This window comes from Rattus norvegicus, chromosome X, assembly GCF_036323735.1.
Source record: "Rattus norvegicus strain BN/NHsdMcwi chromosome X, GRCr8, whole genome shotgun sequence".
Classification (NCBI taxonomy): domain Eukaryota; kingdom Metazoa; phylum Chordata; class Mammalia; order Rodentia; family Muridae; genus Rattus; species Rattus norvegicus.
Genome location: NC_086039.1, coordinates 58,139,333 through 58,159,487, shown reverse-complemented (window position 1 = coordinate 58,159,487; position 20,155 = coordinate 58,139,333).

Genomic DNA, 20,155 nt, shown 5'->3' with positions numbered 1-20,155 from the left:
TATTTCATTCTAAAACAAGAGAATATATCTCTTCAGCACTTCATGGAAACTTCTTCAAAATTGACCATATAATCCGTCACAAAAACAGGCTTCAACTGATACAGGAAGATTGAAATAACCCCATGTATCCTATAAGATCAGCACAGACAAAGGCTGGCCTTCAATAGCAACAAAAAGGACAAAAAGCCCACATACATAGGGAAGTGGAACAAGGCTCTGATCAATGATACCTTGGTCAAGGAAGAAATAAAGAAATTGAAGACTTTTTTTAGAATTTAATGAAAATGAAGACAAAACATACCCAAACTTATTAGTCACAATGAAAGCAGTGCTAAGAAGAAAACTCATAGCCCTGATGGCTTTCAAAAAGAAACTGGAGAGAGCAGTCATTAGCAGCTTGACAGCACACCTAAAAGCTCTAGAACAGAACAAAACAAATACACACAAGAAGAGTAGACACCATGAAATAATCAAACTCAAGCCTGAAATCAAACAAATAGAAACAAAAAGAACTATACAAAGAATCAATAAAACAAGTAGCTTGTTCTCTGAGAAAATCAACATGATAGAAAAACCCTCAGGCAGACTAACCAGAGGGCATAGAGAGAGTATCCAATTTAAAAAATAAGAAATGAAAAGATATAAAAACAGAATCTAAGGAAATTCATAAATCATCAGATCCTACTACAAAAACCTATACTCAACAAAACTGGAAAATCTGGATGAAATGGATATTTTTCTAGACAGATATCAGGTACCAAATTTTAATGAGGATTAGAGAAAACCCCATGGAAGAGAGACTTCACTGCCTGGACAGGTGGGCATTCCTGAGACTGCAGAGCGGAAGAGACCACCAACACTGCCCACCCCTGCCCACATCCCTGGCCCAAGAGGAAACTGTATATGACGTCTGGGTTCCCTTGGATAAGGGCACAGCAGCAGCAGGTTCCCTGCATCTGAGACACCACCGGAACCTGAAGGGATTGACCAGATAAACAATTCTCTGCACCCAAATCCCGTGGGAGGGAGAGCTAAACCTTCAGAGAGGCAGACATGCCTGGGAAACCAGAAGAGACTGCACTCTGCCCACATCTCTGACGCCAGAGGAAAACACCAAACACCATCTGGAACCCTGGTGCACGGAAGCTCCAGGAAAGGGTGGCGCAGATCTTCCTGGTTGCTGCCCCCATGGAGAGCTCATAAGCAACACCCCACGAGCAAACTTGAGCCTCGGGACCACAGGTAAGACAAAATTTCCTGCTCCAAGCGACCTGCCTAGTGAACTCAGGAAACAGGCCCACAGGAACAGTTGAAGACCTGTAGATAGGAAAAACTACACGCCCGAAAGCAGAACACTCTGTTCCCATAACTGGCTGAAAGAAAACAGGAAAACAGGTCTACAGCACCCCTGACACACAGGCTTATAGGACAGTCTAACCACTGTCAGAAATAGAAGAGCAAAGTAACACTAGAGATAATCTGATGGCGAGAGGCAAAAGCAGGAATACAAGCAACAGAAACCAAGACTAAATGGCATCATCGAAGCCCAATTCTCCCACCAAAGCAAACATGGAATATCCAAACACACCGGAAAAGCAAGATCTAGTTTCAAAATCATATTTGATCATGATGCTGGAGGACTTCAAGAAAAACGTGAAGAACTCCCTTAGAGAAACACAGGGAAAACATAAATTAACAAGTAGAAGCCTACAGAGAGGAATCACAAAAATCCCTGAAAGAATTCCAGGAAAACACAATCAGTTGAAGGAATTTAAAATGGAAATAGAAGCAATCAAGAAAGAACACATGGAAACAACCCTGGATATAGAAAACCAAAAGAAGAGATAAGTAGCCGTAGATACAAGCTTCACCAAAAGAATACAAGAGATAGAAGAGAGAATCTCAGGAGCAGAAGATTCCATAGACACCATTGACTCAACTGTCAAAGATAATGTAAAGCAGAAAATGCTACTGATCCAAAACATACAGGAAATCCAGGACTCAATGAGAAGATCAAACCTAACAATAATAGGTATAGAAGAGAGTGAAGACTCCCAGCTCAAAGGACCAGTAAATATCTTCAACAAAATCTTAGAAGAAAACTTCCCTAACCTACAGAAAAAGATACCCATAAGCATACAAGAAGCCTACAGAACTCCAAATAGATTGGACCAGAAAAGAAACTCCTCCTGACACATAATAGTCAAAACACCAAATGCACAAAATAAAGAAAGAATATTAAAAGCAAAAGCAGTAAGGGAAAAAGGTCAAGTAACATATAAAGGCAGACCTATCAGAATCACACCAGAGTTTTCACCAGAAACTATGAAAGCCAGAAGATCCTGGACAGATGTCATACAGACCCTAAGAGAAAACAAATGCCAGCCCAGGTTACTGTATCCTGCAAAACCCTCAATTAACATAGAGGGAAAAACCAAGATATTCCATGACAAAACCAAATTTACACAATATCTTTCTACAAATCCAGCACTACAAAGGATAAAAAATGGTAAATCCCAACATAAGGAGGCAAGCTATACCCTGGAAGAAGCAAGAAACTAATTGTCTTGGCAACAAAACAAAGAGAAGAAAAGCACACAAACATAACCTCACATCAAACTATGAATATAACAGGAAGCAATAATCACTATTCCTTAATATCTCTCAACATCAATGGCCTCAACCCCTCAATAAAAAGACATAGATTAGCAAACTGGATACACAACGAGGACCTGCATTCTGCTGCTTACAGGAAACACACCTCAGAGACAAAGACAGACATTACCTCAGAGTGAAAGGCTGGAAAACAACTTTCCAAGCAAATGGTCGGAAGAAGCAAGCTGGAGTAGCCATTCTAATATCAAATAAAATCAATTTTCAACTAAAAGTCATCAAAAAAGATAAGGAAGGACACTTCATATTCATCAAAGGAAAAATCCACCAAGATGAACTCTCAATCCTAAATATCTATGCCCCAAATACAAGGGCACCTACATACGTAAAAGAAACCTTACTAAAGCTCAAAACACACATTGCTCCTCACACATTAATAGTAGGAGATTTCAACACCCCACTCCCATCAATGGATAGATCATGGAAACAGAATTTAAACAGAGGCGTAGACAGTCTAAGAGAAGTCATGAACCAATGGACTTAACAGATATTTATAGAACATTCTATCCTAAAGCAAAAGGATATAACTTATTCTCAGCTCCTCATGGTACTTTCTCCAAAATTGACAATAAAATTGTTCAAAAAACCGGCCTCAACAGGTACAGAAAGATAGAAATAAACCCATGCTTTCTACCAGACCACCATGGCCTAAAGCTGGTCTTCAATAACAATAAGGGAAGAACGCCCACATATAACTGGAAGTTGAACAATGCTCTACTCAATGATAACCTGGTCAAGGAAGAAATAAAGAAAGAAATTAAAGACTTTTTAGAATTTAATGAAAATGAAGGTACAACATACCCAAACTTATGGGACACAATGAAAGCTGTGGTAAGAGGAAAACTCATAGCGCTGAGTGCCTGCAGAAAGAAACAGGAAAGAGCATATATCACCAGCTTGACAGCACACCTAAAAGCTCTAGAACAAAAAGAAGCAAATACACCCAGGAGGAGTAGAAGGCAGGAAATAATCAAACTCAGAGCTGAAATCAACCAAGTAGAAACATAAAGGACCATAGAAAGAATCAACAGAACCAAAAGTTGGTTCTTTGAGAAAATCAGCAAGATAGATAAACCCTTAGCCAGACTAACGAGAGGACACAGAGAGTGTGTCCAAATTAACAAGATCAGAATTGAAAAGGGAGACATAACTACAGAGTCAGAGGAAATTCAAAAAATCATCAGATCTTACTATAAAAGCCTATATTAAACAAAACTTGAAAATCTGCAGGAAATGGACAATTTCCTAGACAGATACCAGGTACCAAAGCTACATAAGGAACAGATAAACCAGTTAAACAACTCCATAACTCCTAAGGAAATAGAAGCAGTCATTAAAGGTCTCCCCACCAAAAAGAGCCCAGGTCCAGACGGCTTTAGTGCAGAATTCTATCAAACCTTCATAGAAGACCTCATACCAATATTATCCACACTATTCCACAAAATTGAAACACATGGATCACTACCGAATTCCTTCTATGAAGCCACAATTATTCTTATACCTAAACCACACAAAGACCCAACAAGAAATAGAAGTTCAAACCAATTTCCCTTATGAATATCGATGCAAAAATACTCAATAAAATTCTGGCAAACCGAATCCACGAGCACATCAAAATAATCATCCACCATGATCAAGTAGGCTTCATCCCAGGCATGCCGAGATGGTATAATATATGGAAAACCATTAACATGATCCATTATATAAACAAACTGAAAGAACAAAACCACATGATCATTTCATTAGATGCTGAGAAAGCATTTGACAAAATTCAACACCCCTTCATGATAATAGTCCTGGAAAAAATGGGAATTCAAGGCCCATACCTAAACATAGTAAAAGCCATATACAGCAAACCAGTTGCTAACATTAAACTAAATGGAGAGAAACTTGAAGCAATCCCACTAAAATCAGGGACTAGACAAGGCTCCCCACTCTCCCCCTACTTATTCAATATAGTTCTTGAAGTTCTAGCTAGAGCAATCAGACAACAAAAGGTCAAGGGGATACAGATTGGAAAAGACGTCAAAATATCACTATTTGCAGATGATATGATAGTATATTGAAGTGATCCCAAAAGTTCCACCAGAGAACTAATAAAGCTGATTAAAAAATTCAACAAAGTGGCTGCGTAGAAAATTAACTCAAATAAATCAGTAGCCTTCCTCAACATAAAAGAGAAACAAGTCGAGAAAGAAATTAGGGAAACGACACCCTTCATAATAGACCCAAATAATATAAAGTACCTCGGTGTGACTTTAACCAAGCAAGTAAAATATCTGTACAATAAGAACTTCAAGACTCTGAAGAAAAAAATTGAAGAAGACCTCAGAAGATGGAAAGACCTCCCATGCTCATGGATTGGCAGGATTAATATAGTAAAAATGGCCATTTACCAAAAGCGATCTACAGATTCAATGCAATCCCCATCAAAATACCAATCCATTTCTTCAAAGAGTTAGACAGAACAATTTGCAAATTCATCTGGTATAACAAAAAACCCAGGATAGCTAAAACTATCCTCAACAATAAAAGGACTTCAGGGGGAATCACTATCTCTGAATTCAAGTAGTATTACAGAGCAATAGTGATAAAAACTGTATGGTATTGGTACAGAGACAGACAGATAGACCAATGGAACAGAATTGAAGACCCAGAAATGAACCCACACACCTATGGACATTTGATTTTTGACAAAGGAGCCAAAATCATCAAATGGAAAAAAGATAGCATTTTCAGCAAATGGTGCTGGTTCAACTGGAGGGCAACATGTAGAAGAATGCAGGTTGATCCATGCTTATCACCCTGTACAAAGCTTAAGTCCATGTGGATCAAGGACCTCCACATCAAACTAGATACACTCAAACTAATAGAAGAACAACTAGGGCAGCATCTGGAAAACATGGGCACTGGAAAAAATTTCCTGAACAAAACACCAATGGCTTATGCTCTAAGATCAAGAATCGACAAATGGGATCTCATAAAACTGCAAAGCTTCTGTAAGGCAAAGGACACTGTGGTTAGGACAAAACGGCAACCAACAGATTGGGAAAAGATCTTTACCAATCCTACAACAGATAGAGGCCTTATATCCAAAATATACAAAGAACTCAAGAAGTTAGACCGCAGGGAGACAAATAACCCTATTAAAAAATGGGCTTCCGAGCTAAACAAAGAATTCACAGCTGAGGAATGCTGAATGGCTGAGAAACAACTAAAGAAATGTTCAACATCTTTAGTCATAAGGGAAATGCAAATCAAAACAACCCTGAGATTTCACGTGACTTACACCCCTGAGAATGGCTAAGATCAAAAACTCAGGTGACAGCAAATGCTGGCGAGGATGTGGAGAAAGAGGAACACTCCTCCATTGTTGGTGGGATTGCAGACTTGTACAACCATTCTGGAAATCAGTCTGGAGGTTCCTCAGAAAATTGGATATTGAACTGCCTGAGGATCCAGCTATAACTCTCTTGGGCATATACCCAAAAGATGCCCCAACATATAAAAAAGACACTTGCTCCACTATGTTCATAGCAGCCTTATTTATAATAGCCAGAAGCTGGAAAGAACCCAGATGCCCTTCAACAGAGGAATGGATACAGAAAATATGGTACATCTACACAATGGAATGTTACTCAGCTATCAAAAACAATGACTTTATGAAATTTGTAGGCAAATGGTTGGAAATGGAAAATATACCTGAGTGAGGCAACCCAATCACAGAAGAACACACACGGTATGTACTCATTGATAAATGGCTATTAGTCCAAATGCTTGAATTACCCTAGATGCCTCGAACACATGAAACTCAAGACAGATGATCAAAATGTGAATGCTTCACCCCTTCTTTAAAAGGGGAACAAGAATACCTTTGGCAGGGAATAGAGAGGCAAAGATTAAAACAGAGACACCGATTCAGAGCCTGCCCCACATGTGTCCCATACATATACAACCACCCAATTAGACAAGATGGATGAAGCAAAGAAGTGCAGGCAGACAGGAGCCAGATGTAGATCTCTCCTGAGAGACACAGCCAGAATCCAGCAAATACAGAGGTGAATGCCAGCAGCAAACCACTGAACTGAGAACAGGACCCCGTTGAAGGAATCAGAGAAAGAACTGGAAAGCTTGAAGGGGCTCGAGACACCATATGAACAACAATGCCAAGCAACCAGAGCTTCCAGGGACTAAGCCACCTCCTAAAGAGTATACATGGACTGACCCTGGACTCTGACCTCATAGTTAGCAATGAATATCCTAGTAAGATCACCAGTGTAAGGGTAAGCCCTGGGTCCTGCTAAGACTGAACCCCCAGTTAACGTGATTGTTGGGGGGAGGGTGGCAATGGGGGGAAGATGGGGAGGGGAACACCCAAAAAGAAGGGGAGGGGGAGGGGTTAGGTGGATGTTGGCCCATAAACCGGGAAAGGGAATAACACTGGAAATGTAAATAAGAAATACTCAAGTTAATAAAAAAAAGAAAAGAAAAGAAAGCAATACCCAAGTTAATAATGATGGAGAAAAAATCAATGAGAAAAGGTTAATAATTTCTCATTGTCTGATACAACTGTTGAAGAAGTGGTACCCTTTCATATTCAACCATAAATTTTAGGGAAACAATTGGAATGTATTTAACTGTACCACTATTTCATTCCTTACTCCAAATAAAATTCAAATGATCTTTCACATTTAAAAAATGTAAATAAGAAATATCTAATTTTATAAAGATGGAAAAAAGAAAAAAAGAAGGGAAAAATATTAAAGCCATAATAACATGACTTTCAAAGTCTCTAGATATCTATGCCATGGAAATTCCTCAGAGGAGAGTGATTGCTGAAACCCTGAAAGATCCTGAATTCACTCTTGAAGACTAACATCTAAAATTTACATGAAAACCATGAAGACTTGTTAATATTTCCATAACTTACCCATGAAATAAACAAAGAAACACTTTTAGAAGATGCAGTTTTTCATTATTGCATATCAATTTCCCAGACTAACTTGTATATATCTCTTAGCAAAAAATTAAGACTCCACATGTAATGTATGCGCAAATTCATTTAGATGTGTCCTGCATTCATAACGTTGGAGGTAGTACGTGTTAATGGTCATAGAAAATTATTTCCTGAGTGATGGCATGGGGTGCTTGAGTAGAATTCCAAGTAAACAAATGTTTGCAGCTACCAAGTCTGTGGTTAATTTCATTGCTACTCTCCTTGCAAAATTGATAAAGGTACTAAAATCAGGATCTTGTGTCTCAAAAACTTTCCCTGCAAGGTACACAATACTGGACAGTTTCTGTGGCATGTGATTCCCTATTTGGAGAAAATAGTAATTGTATCCCTTGAAAAGTTACAGCCAAAATATGGGATTTCAGTTGATGGTGACTTCAGTAATACCTTACTCACACCTTTTTACTTACAAGGGCAGATCTACTGCAGTGAACTGAAGGGGCAGTAAGTTCGCATTTACAACCAGAGACAGGTAAAAAAAATGTTATGCCACACAAATATGATAGCCTAACGGTATCTGGCAATTCTCATGTCTGAATCTTATAGTGTAAATGCAAGTGCTTCATACAGATCCACTTAGAAATCCCTCAAAAAACTAATTTACAGATCTATCTTCGTGTACCAAGGATGAGTTGTTCCATTTGAAATATACTCTGATGATAAAAAATCTCTCAAGAGTTATTGATAAGTGATGTTATTACTCCCTGTCATGTTGGCTGTCCTGAGATGTACAAAGTGATGTTCCTTTGGTAAAAATGTCTTTCTTTTCTCTAGCAGGCTTCCAATAAAAATAAATTCTTGGAGAGTGGTGAAAAAAATAATGAAGATCAGATAAACCACCTAAACAGTGCCATAACTTCTTAAAAAGTAAAAGCAGTTATTAAATGTCTTCCAACCAAAAAAAGCCCAGCATCACATGGATTTAGTGTAGAACACTATCAGACCTTCATAGAAGGCCTAATACCAATACTGTATAAACTATTGCACAAAATTGAGCACTAACCAATTCCTCCTTGGAATTAACAATTATGTTTATTCCTAAACCACACAAAGACCCAAAAAAGAAAGAGTCACTTCAGGCCATTTTTCCATATGAATATGGATTAAAAAAAAGACTCAATGAAATTATCACAAACCAAATCCAAGAACACATCAAAAATTATCATACATGAAGAACAAGTAGGCTTCATCCCAGGGATGTAAGGATGGTTCAAAGTAATCTACTATGTAAATAAACTTATAAAAAAAACCCCACATGATCATTTCATTAAATGCTGAGAAAATATTTGACAAAATTCAACACTCATTCATGTTAAGTCTTGTAACAATCAGGAATTCAAGGCCTATACCTAAACATAGTAAACTCAATATACAGCAAACCAGTAGCTAATATCAAAGTAAATGGGGAGAAACTTGGACCAATCCCACTAAAATCAGGGACAAGAGAAGACTGCCCACTATCTCCCAACTTTTTCAATATATTGCCTACCCAGAGCAATCAGACAGCAAAACAAGGTCAAAGGAACAGAAATTGAAAAGGAAGAAATCAAAATATCACTATTTGCACATGATGCGATAGTATACTTACGTGACCACAAAAGTTCCACCAGAGAACTACTTAGCCTGATAAACAACTTCACCAACATGGCCAAACAAACAAACAAAATATCCGTTTTCTTCCTCTAATCAAAGGATAAACAGGCTGAGAAAGAGATTACGGCAATAATATTCTTCACAATAGTCACAAATAATATAAAAGACATTGCTGTGACTCGAACCAAGCAAGTGAAAGACCTGTATGACAAGAACTTCAAGTCTCTGAAGAAATAAATTGAAGAAAATCTCAGAATATGGAAAGATTTCCCAAATTCATGGATTGGCAGGATTAATATAGTAAAAATGGCCATTTTGCCAAAAGCAATCTAGAGATTCAATACAATTCTTGTTAAAATTCCAACTCCTTTCTTCACAGAGTTAGAAAGAGCATTTTGCAAATTCATTTGGAATAACAAAAATTCCAGGATACTGAAAACTATCTTCAACATCAATAAAAGAACTTCTGGAGGACTCACCATCCCTGATCTTAAGCTCTATTACAGATGAATAGTGCTAAAAACTGTATAGTATTAGAACAAAGATAAGCAGGTAGATCATTGGAATAGAATTGAAGACCCAGAAATGAACCCACACACTTATGGTCACTTGATCTTTGAAAAAAGTGGTAAAACCATCCAATAGAAAAAAGATAGAATTGTCAACAAATAGTGCTGTTTCAACTGGAGGTAAGCATGTAGAAGAATCCAAATTGATCCATCCTTATTGCCCTGTACAAAGCTTAATTACAAGTGGATCAAGGACCTCCACATAAAAGCAGATACAGTCAAACTAATAGAAGAAAAAGTGTGGAAGTGCCTTGAACACATGGGCATTGGAAGAATTTCCTGAAAAAAAACAATACCAATGGCTTAAGCTCTATGATGAAAAATCGACAAATTTGATCTCATAAAATTACAGAGGTTCTTTAAGGCAAAGGACACTGTCATTAGGACAAAACATCACCCAACAGATTGGGAAAAGATCTTTATCAATCCTATATCTGATAGAGGGTAAAAATCCATTATATACAAGGAACTCAAGAAGTTAGACTCCAGAGAGTCAAATAACTCTATTTAAAAAATTGGGCATAGATCTAAACAAAGAATACACAGCTGAGGAATATCAGATGTCTGAAAAATACCTAAAAACATTTTTCAACTTCCTTAGTCATCAAGGAAATGGAAATCAAAACAACCCTGAGATTCCATGTTACACCAGTCAGAACAGCTAAGATCAAAACTCAAGTGACAACAGATGCTGGAAATGATGTGGAGAAAGAGGAACACTCCTCCATTGTTGGAAGGATTGCAAGCTGGTACAACCACTCTGGAAATCAGTCTGTAGGTTCCTGAGAAAATTGGACATAGTATTACCTCTGGACACAGCTATACTATTCCTGGGCATATACCCAAATGATGTTACAACATACAACAAAGTTACATGCTATGTTCATGGCAGCCTTATTTGTAGTAACCGGAAGCTGGAAAAAACACAGATACCATTCAACGAAGGAATGGAACAGAAAATATGGTACATCTACTCGATAGAGTACTACTGAGCTATTAAAAACAGTAACTTCATGAAATTCATAGGCAAATGGACAGAACTAGAAAATATTATCCTGAGGGAGGAAACCCAATCACATAAAAACACACATGGTATTCACTCACTGAGAATTGATTATTAGCCCAAAAGTTCGAATTACCCAGGACACGATACACATACCACATGAACCTCAAGAAGGACAACCAAAGTGCAGGTGATTCTTAGAAGGGGAAACAAAAATATCCATAGGAGGAGATATGTAGATTAAGTTTGTACCAGAGACTGAAGGAATGGCCATTCAGAGCCTGTTCAACCTGGGGTTCCTGCATACATACATATATAGCCTCCAAGCCTAGACAAGAAGTGCATGCTGACAGGAGTCTGATATAGCTGTCTCCTGAGAGGCTCAGCAAGACTGAGACAAATACATAGGTGAATCCTTGCAGCCAACCATTGAGCTGATAATGGGGTCTCCATTGGAGGAGTTAGAGAAAGTACTGAAGAAGCTGAAGGGGTTTGAAACCCCATAAGAACAACAATACCAACCAACCAAAACCCCCAGGGACTAAACCACTATCCAAAGAGTACATGGTAGGGTTATTTGACTCCCTGCAGTCTAACTTCTTGAGTTATCTGTATATTTTGGATATAAGCCCTCTATTAGTTGTAGGATTGGTAAAGATCTTTTCCCAATCTGTTGGTTGCCATTTTGTCCTAACAACAGTGTCCTTTGCCTTACAGAAGCTTTGCAGTTTTATGAGATCCCATTTGTCGATTCTTGATCTTAGAGCATAAGCCATTGGTGTTTTGTTCAGGAAATTTTCTTAGTGCCCATGTGTTCAAGGTTCTTTCCCACTTTTTCTTCTATTAGTTTGAGTGTATCTGGTTTAATGTGGAGGTCCTTGATCCACTTGGTAAGAGCACCAGTGGAAGGGGAAGCCCTTGGTCCTGCCAAGACTGAACCCCCTGTGAATGTGATTGTTGGGGAGAGGGCAGTAATGGGGGAGAAGGTTGGGATGGGAACACCCATATAGAAGGGGAGGGGGAGGATTTAGGGGGATGTTGGCCGGGAAACTGGGAAAGAGAATAACAATCAAAATGTAAATAAGAAATTCCCAAGTTAATAAAGATGGAAAAGAAAAAAGAAATTATAAGAGCAAGTTCAAAATCAAGAGCATACAGGGTCTGATAGGATTTTCCCCTGTTCTACTTTCCCTTAGAAATAAAGAATAAAATTCTTAAAAAAAAAAGAGTAAATGGACAGACCCATGGATCCAGCTGCATATGGAGCATATGATGGCCTTGTTGGGAACTGATGGGAGGAGAAACCCTTGGTTCTGCAATGTCTGGACCCCCCAGTGTAGGGGAATGTTTGGGTAGGGAGATTGGAAGGGGGAGTAGTTTGGGATAGGGAACATCCTTATACAAAAAGGTGAATGGGGTTGAATAGGGTGCTCATGGATGGGAAACCGGGAAAGGGAATAAAATTTGAAATGTAAATAAAAATTATCCAATAAAAAAATTCTCACTATACATAACTTTTCAGCATTTGTTGTTTGCCCTACTGTGTATAGTCTTGCTTTCCTCACTCTGGCCTCTCTCCCTCTCTCTCTCTCTCTCTCTCTCTCTCTCTCTCTCTCTCTCTCTCTCTCTCTCTCTCTCTCAATTTTCCATTGGTCCATTGTTCTGTACCATTACACAATACAATAGGATTATATAATATAATTTTAATTTTACACAAGAGAAACTGTTACCATATTACTAAAATGATAATTTGGACCTTTAAACTATGCATACTATAAAAGACAATGAATATAGTGCTAAATGGCCCAAGAATGTCACCCTTTTCCTGACATGACCCCATTAACATGACTAAGCAGAGAATACTCTGACCATGACTTGACCTCAAACCGGAGCCCAGGTCCAAGAAAAAAAAATTCCACCAATCTCTGTTCATGAAAACCCACCATTACCTGAGCTTTTCCCAAAACTACCCCCCCACACACAAATACAACCACAAATCCCAACAGTTTCAGGATACCGTGGAAAGCCACCCTCTAGCAAGAAGTCCCATGTAAAGACTGCCTTTCATTCAGTTCCTTGTTGCTTCTCACCTGATATAATGTGCTGTGTGATTTTTTTGCTAGTCATTTTCTCCTAAGATCCAGGATGGCTTTCCCTTCAGACCTGCAACACTTCCATAGGGATACCTTCCTCTCAGAGCTGTAACACTTACCATGGATAATTTTGAAGTCAGGCTTAATGCATTTTACATAATAATATGACCATGAAACTATGAAGTCTGGGTAGTGTAATGTGAATATGGTTTGAAGGAGAAACACCACCCTTCATTTTTGTGTATTTGAATACATATTTCCTCATTGCTGGTGATGTTTGTAGAGCTTTAGGATATATGGCCTTACTGGAATAAGTATGCCACTTCACGCCAGTGTTTTAGAGTAAAAATCCTCACGTACATCCCAGTTACTTTTTGTGAATTGTGCTTATGGCTCAAGTTGTGAGCTCTTGGTGTTTTATTCCTGATACCAGGTTTGTTGCTTAATTCCATGGAACACCAGTCATTTTGACCTCTAATCTTTTGGAATCATAAGCCAAAATAAGCTCATTTTGGTAAGAATTTATAATTAAGAATTACATGAAACATTTTTCATTTCTCCTTTTTGTCCATGTTGATTACCATTTCATTTTAATTTGGCAAAGATTAAAAGTCAAAACTCAATTGTTTTTTCTTGGATCCATACTCCACAAAACAAATTCAGACATTCTTCCATTAGGAATACAAATTTGCTTCAACCCCTGACTTGCTTTGTATTGTCCATCATAGAGGTGACAGACACTGTTGACAATTCCAAGAGTACATTTCAAAGAAGCCTGTTGTTTCTGTGCTGTACCTTTTGAAATCCTGCTATAGCTATAAGAACAGCCCTTAGATAGCATCTTAGAGGATATCAATTATTCTGTAGATGTCATCTCTGTCAAGGAGCCCCCAGATTAGAATGATATCAGAGTAGCAAACCATGAGGAAGTCAAGCACAACAAAGAAGGGCCTAGCTGAGTCAATCCTACATTGATGAACTGCACAATTGTAATCTAAAGAAATTATTTTGTTTTGACCCACCATATTTGGGAAGACTAGTTTATTACATAGAAAATAATAATTTACACATAAATATGCTTGAGAATTTGCTCAGAGTTCTAGTACTGGGTGAAACAAAAGAATGTGGAGTAATCTATAAAACTCAAACTTACATTGACATGCTTAATCAGATTGCAATATATGAAAAATTAAGGTGAATGAGAAGCTTTTAGTTTTATAAGAAGTATAAAATAGCTATGATGTTAGCAGTTGGTTTATAATGTGGATGTGTATATTAAATAAGTTAAGACACAGGATAGCCTTTCTATGTATTTTGTTCAAACTGATCTGTTATGTATTTCTCCAGACTTGTCACACATAAGAATAGCATATTATTTTTCTCTTTTTCTGAAATGTCTTATTCAGCGGAAATCCTATAATGTTAACAATCCTGAATCCAAGAATGGTGTTAAAATGATTTAATAGGGATATCAAAAGTTTAGCAATAATAGAATAGAACAATGAGAAAAGAAATGCAAGTCAGCTTCCACTGTGTGTGAACATATTTTATTTATACTAAAATATCTGAAAGGATCTCAATTCAGAGGCAAGGAATTTGTGGAAGTTATGCTCTGATTTCCTTTTATCATTGGATGAACAAAATTTGTGGGGACTATTAAATGCCTGTGTTTTCTGACTTGTTGTCTTGCTGCTAACATTCTAAATTTAGAAGTGAGTAGTCTTAAGTCCATGGGTAACAAGAAAGATAAAAATGGTAAAACAAACAAATGAAAAAAAAAGAAGAAAAAAACAGGTGGAATATTATCTTGGTCTGCAACCACTATCATTTTATAGAATCAGTTTTTTGTTTGATTCAAACTTCCTACAGTAAAAATATGAAGCAAATATACATTTCCTTTCACCAGACTCCTGAAGCCTTTTCTTAACCTTTCAATAATAATGTAGTATCAGCATGTTTAATGCAAGTAAATCTATATCCAGCATTGATCTGAGATTTCCTATAGAGTTCACATTAGAAAGAAAATGCCATTAAATTGTGCCCTTTACTTATGACAAGGCACAGTAGTTTTCTATTCTTTTTCATATTTTCTTCCAGTAGTTTTGTTTCAAATTCCTGTCACTTTGCACATTTAATCTAAAACACAGCTCTAAGGAGCCCAGTTTAAGGCCTAATTCACCTAAAATACTATATCCTTCTTTTCATTTTTCCTCAGTGTAAACATGAGCCTCCCATGCAGTTTTCACTGCTGGTGTTAACTAAACTATTTCCTCTGTTAAATTAACCAACTTGCCATTATTCTTTTCCTGAAGTAAGTGGATTTTCTGTTATTTATGGGGGTACTGTTTTATAACTGAATATTCCCCAGGTCACAAAGTAGTCACATGGTGGCTGGTTCGAGCCTATAAGTTCAGAATGTATACGAAGGTTATTTATGGCAATGTGGAATGATAAGAGACATGTAGATGGGACTGTGATTATAGTAGCTTTCAACACAGTCGATGTAAACACGAGAATTTAAGACAATATCTTTTTCTAAAGCTGTAACACGACATTAATTTTCACTGCAATTCGTAAAGGACCTACAATCCTATGTTTGAGAATAAACCTAGACTTGATTACTTTGCTATTTCTGCCAGACATCTAACAGTATATTTCTCTTCAAATTAAACTGTTGCTTGATATATGTGTGATACAAAGATTCAAAGATGCTGTTCTATGTGCAATGTTATGTACACATCTCCTGAAACCAGGACAAACTAAAATAAAAATGCTGGTTCTTGTCTAAACATTCTATACTTTGTAATATACCCACATTCCCTACACCACTAAACTGACTAATTTTTCCAGTTAAGATATGATGTTCTACATATACCTATGGGTAATCCCTTATTTAAAACAAGATATTTGTTCGTTTGCTTTTCTTTTTTTCTCAGAAAGGGTTTCACTGTGCAGCCTGGGCTGTCCTGTGACCCACTCTGTAGGCCAGGTTAGTCTTGAACATAGAGAAATCTTCCTGCCTCTGCCTCTTACTGCTGTGATGTATCTAGGTTTGTGCATAAGACTGCAGATGCCCACAGAGGTCAGTGATGTTGGATTCCCTGGAGATGGAGTTAGCATGGCTGTAAGCTGGATGTTGCTTTTGTGAGCTGAACTCTGCAAGAGTTGCAAGTCTTTTTTTTTTTTTTTACAACTAAGCGATATCTCCAGATCAGTTCTTATATTTAAGTAACAATATTAATCATCACTTTCTTGTACTACCTTTCATATTAACACGTTGTGCAATAACATTATGTCATTTTGTGTGTTCATGTGTCATGTACTTGTATTGTATCAATTTATTTCTTGGATGCTATTAATTAATTTAGAAGACTTGAAGCCCCTAAGGGCAATATTTTGAGTCCTATTTTCCTCGAGTACATATGGTCAAGAAATACCAGGTATAAAATGAGAATGCAATAAGTAGGGTTTACTGTTAAATTACCATTTTGACCATCATCATGAATCCCTTAGGGATGTATGATTCCTTATAGAATTCACACAGAAATATCAATTTAAACAGTTTATTCTTCTTCAAAATTTAAGGGGTATATGGAACTTCCCTTGAATCTCCTAAGATTATTTTCCCTGTCCTAATTAGAGGAAAATCCTATTAGAGGTTTATAAAGCAAATATTTATTTTCTTAATTTTTAAGATTTTGGCAGTTACTGATATAATTTATTCTTTAGTTGTTATAATAAATCAGAAATTATAGCACAGTAAGTACATGGTATTTTATCTAGAAAGCTTAGATAAAAGATCTCATGCATTAAAATTAATTCTAATGCACAGTGAATGAATATGAGCCTCTAGAATGCTCAGTTCTAAATAATATATCTGTATCCCCACATCCGAGTCTCAAGGATCATTAAATAAGAACAATCAGAAATATTCTATGAATCTCTCTGGTCGTGGATACCAAAAGAAAAACTGAATTTGATGCACTTGGCAGGACCATTGAATTCCTAATGGCTGTGACTGGATACAGAGACTTCTACAGGACCAAAGAATTCAAATCCCAGCACAAATTAGAGAGCGGTGAATGAGCCCCCATGCCTAGTTGAGAATATATTGAAAATTGTTAGTTCTTGAGTAAGGAAGTGTCAGTTTTCTTCAGGGATGCAACCATGAGATGTTGTCGCTATATAGATGTTGTTGCAAAAATATAAAAATAAAAAATATATAGTCTTTTACCCTACTTGGTCCTCACTGCGGTGCCCAGATATCTGCTAGATATCTTGGCGGAAACACAGCCCAGTCTCACACTTTCTTACACTCAAACCCTCACATAAAAGAACACACAACACAATAATCTTAGATCCAATTGGTAAAATATAATTGCCCCCTTAAACATACAAAGCCCGGTACTATCCATCCCTTGAGAGCATTAATAACAACCTGTAAATACACAGAGCAGAATCTTAACATCACCTGTCATCTTGTCCTGCCATGACTTCTACCCCTCTCCTCTGCCCTGTCTCCTCTATCTTCCTCCTCCTCCTCCTCTTCCTTCAAACTTCTCTCCAGCCCATCTTTCCTTCTCCTCCAATGACAGGCCTCCTTCTATCCTGTACCTGCCCCTCACCTCTACTTTACAAATTCAATGGAGATGTGGTTCTGGTGAAGTCACCTGAGTCCTGAGTTCGTGACTAGGCAGCTGTCCTTGGGGCAGTGGAATTAGCATCAAAATATAGTAACTTCAGGGCAAACCACAACATATAGAGGATGACCTTATAGCCATATCCACTTAGGTAGCAGTAAGTGAATTCATAAGGTTAAAACTACAGTGCATAAAGTTTGAGGGGACAGTGGTGGGGTTATAAGGGAAGACTTGGAAAGTAATGTAAGGCGGTATATTTAATCAGATCAAATTGTGTTATATGCATGTATGGAATTCCCAATCAATAAATAAAGGGAATTTTTAAACATTTTTTATTAGGATATACATTTTCTCTGGACAGGATTTTATTAGTATCACTTTCTCATTTCTTTGAATAAGGTACAATATGGGAGCATGCACTAGATAATAATTGATAATATGAACACAAAACAATGATGCAAAATGAAACTATAATATCAGTAAACAATTGGAAGTATTGTTCTTTTTTAAATTTTTATTATTTTTTATTATTTTTTATTATTTTTTATTAGATATATTTTTTTACTTACATTTCAAAGGTTATTCCCATTCCTGGTTTCCTGTCCATAAGCTCCCATTCCCTCCCCTCCCCCATATGGGTATTCCGCCTATATATATCCCTTATTGCCCCCCCACCCCATATTCCCCTGCACTGCTGTCCAACCTTGGCAAGTCCAAGGGCTTTCCCTTCCACTGGTGGCCCAACAAGTTTATTCTCTGATACATATGCAGTTGGAGCCCAGGGTCAGTCCCTGTACAGTCTTTTGATAGTGGTTTAGTCCCTGGAAGCTCTGGTTGGTTGTCATTGTTGTTTTTATGGGGTTGCAAGCTCCTTCAACTCTTTCAATACTTCCTTTAATTCCTCCTAAGGGGGTCCTATTCTCAGGTCAGTGGTTTGCTGCTAGCATTGACCTCTGTGTTGGACATACTCTGGATGTGTCTCTCAGGAGAGATCTATGTCTAGTCCCTTTCAGCATGCATTTTCTAGCTTCATCAATCTTATCTAGTATTGGGGGCTGTGTATATATGGGCCACATGTGGGTCAGACTCTGAATGGATCACTGCTCTAAACTTTGCTTCTGTAACCCCTCCTATGGATATTTTCCCCCTTTTAAAAAGGAGTGGGAGCATCTGCATTTTGGTCATCCTTCTTGAGCTTCCTATGCTCTGTGGATTGCATCTTGGATAATTTGAGCTTTTTGACTAATATCCACTTATCAATGAGTTCATACCAAGTGTATTTTTCTGTGATTAAGTAAGCTCACTCAGGGTGATATTTTCTAGTTCATTCCATTTGCCTATGAATTACATGAAGTCAATGTTTTTGATAGCTAAGTAGTACTCCATTCTATAGATGTACCACATTTTTTGAATCCATTCCTCTGTTGAAGGGCATCTGGGTTTTTTTCCAGCTTCTGGCTATTATAAGTAAGGCTGCTATGAACATAGTGGAGCATGTGTCTTTGTTGTATGATGGAGCGTCTTTTGGGTATATGCCGAAGAGAGGTATAGCTGGGTCCTCAGGTAGTGTAATGTCCAATTTTCTGAGGAACCTCCAGACTGATTTCCAGAGTGATTGTGCCAGTTTGCAATTCTACCAACAATGGAGGAGTATTCCTATTTCTCCACATTCTCTCCAGCATCTGCTGTCACCTGCGTTTTTTACCTTAGCCATTCTGACTGGTGTGAGGTAGAATCACAGGGTTGTTTTGATTTGCATATCCCTGGTGAGTAAAGATGTTGAACATTTCTTTCAGTACTTTTTGACCATTAAGTAATCCTCAGATGAGAATGCTTTGTTTAGCTCTGTACCCCACTTTTAAGAGGGTGATTTGGCTCACTGGACTCTAACTTCTTTGTATACTTTGGATATTAGCCCTCTATCTGTTGTAGGATTGGTAAAGATCTTTTCCCAATCTATTGGTTGCCATTTTGTCCTAATGACAGTGTCTTTTGCTTTAAAAAGGTTTGCAGTTTTATGAAGTACCATTTGGTGATTCCTGATCTTAGAGCATAAGCCATTGGTGTTTTGTTCAGGAAATTTTTTCCAGTGCCCATGTGTTCAAGATTCTTCCCTACTTTTTCTTCTATTAGTTTGAGTGTATCTGGTTTGATGTGGAGGTCCTTGATCCACTTGGACTTAAGCTTTGTACAGGGTGATAAGCATGGATCAATCTGCATTCTTCTACATGTTGACCTCCAGTTGAACCAGCACCATTTGCTGAAAATGCTATCTTTCTTCCATTGGATGGTTTTAGATTCTTTGTCAAAGATCAAATGTTTATAGGTGGGAAGGTTCATTTCTGGGTTTTTAATTCTGTTCCATTGATCTACCTGCCTGTCTCTGTACTAATACTATACAGTTTTTATGACTATTGTTCTGTAATACTGCTTGGAGTCAGGATGGTGATTCCCCCAGATGTTCTTTTATTTTTGAGTATAGTTTTCGCTATCCTGGGTTTTTCATTATTCCAAATGAAGTTGCAAATTGCTCTTTCTATCACTATAAAGAATTGAGTAGGAAATTTGAT